Source organism: Carassius carassius, chromosome 37 (assembly GCF_963082965.1).
Source record: "Carassius carassius chromosome 37, fCarCar2.1, whole genome shotgun sequence".
Lineage (NCBI taxonomy): Eukaryota > Metazoa > Chordata > Actinopteri > Cypriniformes > Cyprinidae > Carassius > Carassius carassius.
Window position 1 is genome coordinate 5,331,807 of NC_081791.1, and position 6,423 is coordinate 5,338,229.

The following is a 6,423-nucleotide window of genomic DNA, read 5'->3' on the forward strand; positions in this document are numbered from 1 at the left end:
CAGGCTATAGGGATCCTCTCTACCCTTCAAAGTCATTACTGACCACTGCAATCTGGAGAACATCCACTCTGACCAAACACCTTAATCCTTGCTTGGCAAGGTGGGTGCTCTACATGATCTGATTTCACTTCACTCTCACCTACTGACCTGGTTCTAAGAGCAGTAAAGCGGAGGCCCTCTCCCAACTTCATAGTCCTTTTCTTCCCACAGTCGACCTCTTACCCATTCTACATTTTCATCAACCCCATCCAATGTGTGATGACCAGGAGATATTGTCATTCCTTATACTACGGGGCCATTAAATGCTTCTGTCTGATTGGCTGACAAACATTCTGAGGTGTGCAATTATTTTCTGGGAAATGCACGACAAACGTAGTTACAGGTAGCTCTCTTGACCACATTACAGTTCCATATCATTTCGCATAATAATGGTCACGCAGTTTGTACAAAAAGGTGTTGTCAGCGCTGCCCTGATAATCCCTTTAAATAAATCATTGGATCGATGTCTTGAGGTGTGGTAACTGTAGTATAAGCGGAATAATTGACTCCGGACCGTTTAATTATTAGAAAAATAATGCACACCTGAGGTGAAATGGCCACTCCGCTTTGCGTTGTGAATGCATCACCACCTCAGGTGTGCATTATTTTTCTAATAATTCAACGGCCCATCGTCAATTATTCCTTACTTCTTCTACTTCCCCAGGGTCTGGTGACAAGAATGTCCCTCTTCTGCTGCCATTCCTGCACGATGGTCAAGTCTACACTGTTCAGGGCACTTACAGTATCTCATTGACTAGAAGTGGTACAATCCTGGGTCTCATGGCATAACATTCTGGATCCAGCCCTGGCTATGTGGCCATTTGGGTGTCCATGATGATGAGGAGTTTGGGCTTCCAGAGCTGCCCATGGAGGTTTTGTCTGGCCCTCTCTAGTCTCTCCCTCTCCTATTATTAATCTGCTCCACTCTTCATTTAACTCACATGTTGCCCATTTCCTGGACTGAAGCTTTTTGTGTGTACCGTATTTTCCGGACTATAAGTCACACTTTTTTTCATAGTTTGGCTGATCCTGCGACTTATAGTCAGGTGCGATTTATCAAAATTAATTTGACATGAACCAAGAGAAATGAACTAAGACAAATGAACCAAGAGCAGACATTACCATCTCCAGCCGCGAGAGGGCGCTCTATGCTGCTCAGTGCTCCTGTAGTCTACACTGAAGACATAGAGCGCCCTCTCGTGGAGACGGTAATGTTTTCTCTTGGTTCTTAGTTCTAAATACTAACTTATAGTCCAGTGCGACTTATATATGTTTTTTCCCTCATCATGACGTATTTTTGGACTGATGCGACTTATACTCAGGTGCGACTTATAGTCTGAAAAATACGGTATATAAGCCCTTCAGTTTGTTTAGTCAGTGTAAAGTCTTGATCGTGTGTACACCCTTCTGTCTATTCATCTATTAACTGCCCACCTTATCTTCGTTGCTTTGCCAAAGTTTAGTATCATTCGTCCTATGAGTTTTTGTAGTTGTAGATCTTTTCTTCAATCATTGGATTTGCTTAGCTTGTTCATCGGAATCATTCTTTTTCTTATTAAAGTACACACCCCAGATTGGTTCCTCTCACAGAGGATCCTCGTTCCTAATCCCTGACCGTAACAGTAGCTCATGACTCATTTTTCCACACACACATACCTGGTTGTGAATAGATTCAGCAGTAACAGATGGAGCTCCATAAATCACAGTAAAAAAAAGACACAGTAAAAAAAGTTTGTGGCCCATAAAGAGAGCAGCGATGTGGGAAGGGCAGATAGACAAAGTCCCTGATGTCTGTGCATATGTGTATTGGGCATATGTGTATGCAACTGTGTGGTATAAATCTGTGCATAGGGTTATGCATGTGTGTCGGTCATGGGGTCATATTGGTATGGTTTGAATATTCCCAAACAATCATCTGCAGATGATAACCAAATTAAACTGTTTCAATTTGGATTGAACACTGGAGGCAGGCTTTTTTCCGGGTCTCAAAGGATTTGCATACTTTAGCACTGTAAATGCATTTAAAGGTACTGTACATTGTAACAATTGCATAACGTGTAAAAATAGGAACTATTATACAATTTTGCTGGTCGGATTAATTTAGATTTCTTTGGTGTTGTGTTCAGTAGCTCCACCCACAATGAAATTCAATGGACAAAATTTCTGCATATATAAATACCATGTTTTTTCATTTATTCTGATAATAAATGTATGACATCACAGACAAATAAAATCTGTCACTGAAACCTTACATCGCACCTGGTTAAGAGTTTACTATGTGTTGGTTGTTATTTTTGCTACTGTTCTGTTATGCTACTCAGTTTGCTTGCTATATATCCATCCATCCATCCATCTTCTACCGCTTATCCGGGGCCGGGTCGCGGGGGCAGCAGTCTAAGCAGAGAACCCCAGACTTCCCTCTCCCTAGACACTTCCTCCAGCTCTTCTGGGGGGACACCGAGGCGTTCCCAGGCCAGCCGGGAGACATAGTCTCTCCAGCGTGTCCTAGGTCTCCCCCGGGGTCTCCTCCCAGTGGGATGTGCCCGGAACACCTTCCCGGGAAGGCGTCCAGGAGGCATCCGGAACAGATGCCCGAGCCACCTCAGCTGACCCCTCTCGATGTGGAGGAGCAGCGGCTCTACTCTGAGCTCCTCCCGGGTGACTGAGCTTCTCACCCTATCTCTAAGGGATCGCCCAGCTACCCTGCGGAGAAAGCACATTTCGGCCGCCTGTATCCGGGATCTTGTCCTTTCGGTCATGACCCAAAGCTCATGACCATAGGTGAGAGTAGGAACGTAGATTGACCGGTAAATCGAGAGCTTCGCCTTGCGGCTCAGCTCTTTCTTCACCACGACAGACCGGTACATCGACCGCATTACTGCAGAAGCTGCACCGATCCGTCTGTCAATCTCCCGTTCCATCCTTCCCTCACTCGTGAACAAGACCCCAAGATACTTAAACTCCTCCACTTGAGGCAGGAACTCTCCACCAACCTGAAGTGGGCAAGCCACCCTTTTCCGACTGAGGACCATGGCCTCGGATTTGCTCCACTATATATATATATGTAAACAATGCAAATGTAATAAATATAAACATATAAATAAAAAAATTATAATGTAAAAACAGTATAAAAATACAGCATAGAACAAAATAGATTAAAAACTGTTATATTGTGAAATATGTGATGAATTCCTTTGAAGCAAAGCTCTATTTTCAGCAGACATTACCCATAATTTTTAATACATCTTTGATGAACGGAAAGTTCAAAAACACATCATTTCATAATTTGTTTGAAATAGATGTTTTGTAACATCATAAATGAATGTACTGTTACATTTATTCTGCAAGCACACATTGAATTTATCAAAATAATTTATATATATATATAAAATTAGATCCCAAGCTTTTGATCAGTAGTGTATATATTTACAAATAAATAAATAAATAGAAATAATAGTGATAATAATAATAATAATTTTTGTTAATTTTCTCATTACTTCCAAAAAGTGATTTGGAATTGGCTATGCTGAGCTCAGTATGAGGTTCAGTTATGTGTTACTCCATTAGACCAGGGGGACTTTCCAACCTAAGCACAACCAAAGCACTATTCTGTTTCCTTTATCTCTTTCGTCATGGTTTGCTTTGGTGTAGCGTCCGGTCATCTCCAGCGTGACTCGACCATAGCACTCAGCAGAGAAACATGCTCCCTTCAGGCCGAGTTTGTTCCTCCTCGAGCCCAGATTTAGAGTCAAAGTTTCAGACTTGACTCACACAATGCCGGCTTTCACCATCTGACTTCACGCATGACCGCAACATCTCAATGATCTACAACCTCACACACACAGCCGTCCGACATTCACACACATTCATGCAAACACAGATTAATTAATATAAAAAACTGCAGTGCTGGTTTGTAACTTTAGTTCACTGCTGCCTAAAACGGGCTCTTAATGGAGTTGATTATCAAATGTCTATATGATAAACAAAGTCTATCTATCACAAAGTTTGGTCTAAACTGAATGGTCTACATGTGTAGAACACATTTATGCCCATGCTGCAAAAGTGCACCAACATTTGCCCAAAATCTGTGTAGAAAAAGTGAGATTCTGCAGATTCTGTCAGTACAGCTACATGATGATCAGTATGCATGTGGCGTATTCATGTCATAATAACAATACCTGACCCAGGGGCTGTTTTTGCCGTGGTTTCATTCTCGTCTCACTGACACAATTGTCTAGACGCAGTCTATACTTTATTTGTACATTCCTGAGGGAAATAACATTAAGTCACCATAAACAATAAACTTATTTATGTCCAAACATACATGAAAGAGAGCAAGGCTGCTGTTAAAAACAGGATAATGACAGCAACAGTGTTATTTGATTTTCATAATGCTGCGTTTAATCAGATGCCAGGGAAAAATGTGTCCGAGACTCAACGGAAATGTCACACAACACTTTATGGCTCAGTATAATATGCTGATTTGCCGATACAATTCAAAAACTATTGTCAAAATACTTTTCTTATTATTATCAATGTTATCAACAATGTTGAAAACAATTTTTGCATATGTATATATACTTTGAAGATTAATTAATGAATAGAACAAAATGCATAAACAGCCTTTATTTGAAATAAAATAGTTTTTGTAACCATGTCTGTCACATTAGATAAATTGTATGCATCATTGCTGGATAACAATATAACAAAAATCCCTAAAGAAAATACTGACATCAAAACATATGCATATACTTTATATTGTATGGCGTTGATATATTATATATTGTAGTATATATACATTTTGAACGCACAAGTTTTGAATGTCATTAATGACAGATTTTCTGCAACTTGCATGATCACGCACATTTACAACGTGAGTAATATGCACAGAACAGAGTGGTTAGTTCATCCATCTGTGTGTGAAGTTTAAAAGCTTTTACCTCACCACCCTTTTTTGGTTGTGCAGCTTTAACCAATGATCATGCTTTCATTTATTTCTGTAATCATTCCTTTCAGTTTGAAGGTGGGTCATGTGTGTGGTGTTTGATAGCCTGATCTGATACAGCTGTGATCTGCGGTCATGGCCTTGAGCAAGTTAAACAGTTTTGAGCTGATAAATTAATCCCATATTATGAAAGGAGCCATCTAGTGGTAACTTACTGATAACTGCAATGCAACGCTTGATTTCCCTAAAAGTTTTTTTTCTGGCAACCTTTGCATGCTGTTGTGTTTTATTTGTAGGGGGATAGAGAGCATTATCAAAGCAGCACACAGCTCTACAAAGATCAGTTCTGATTGGAAAACATTCTCCACTTCAAAGAGCTCCTATCATGAGAAATCAAATGTTCCCTGAACATCTGAGAGTAAAGAGCTCTTTGTGCTATGAAAACACTGAAACTTTCTCAAAATTTCCTCCTCAGGGGAAAAAAAACTAGTTGTTCTGAATTTTCAAAACTTCTGAGATCAGAGACATGAATTTCTAAACAACACGTATTATTTACTGAGGTAATCAAGAGGAAGCAGGACAGATGCAATAATTTCTCAACAACACATCAAAAGATCAAATGTGGGTCAAAGCCTGTGCTGTTTCTGATTGTGCGTAGCACCTACAGCTCTGCAGGACGCTTCAGATGATTTAGTCTGATCACAATCATTTGCGAGTCATATTTCAGCAATGATGGTTTTATGAATCCATCATAGTATTTTGCAGAATAAAATATATAATGAACCCCTGAAGAATAGGAACAAGAAGTGGCTAACACCTAGTATCTAGAAGTGCCCTGATGAAGTTCACACAGTTTGATTACCCTTCATGACCAGAGTGAGGGGACAGCTGTCATACTCACACTAAACCACAACACCTGCAAGAACACAAGACTCAAACCCAACTGAGCCTAGAACTGCTGACAGATCGGACAGATCAGAGCCGGACAAATACATCAGTCACAGAGTGAAGACAGCTCTGCTATGCTGAAGTCTCTCGACAGAAAGCAGAGAACACAAGCATTATTCTGCAGCGCTTATATTGAGTATTGTTTTCACTTTTCAACATGTAACTGTGCTTCGATAATCAACAGGTTCAATTCATGATTGTGCTCGAAATAATGCCAATATTAAGGTGATTTTTTAACCTCTGTATCAAAATAATTAAAATGTAAAATTAAAACATTCCACTCAGTCTCTCATCCCTGTAATGCATCTGGATGTATTGTTGAGCAGTTTTAACAATGATGCTCCTGAACTTGATAGTTTTATTCAGGGAAGATGCATTACATTGATCAAAACCTATCAGTAGATACTTCAATAATGTTGAAAAAGATTTTTTAAAGAAATGCTGTTCTCGTGAATTCTCTACTCATCAAAGAATCCTGAAAAAAAAAAATC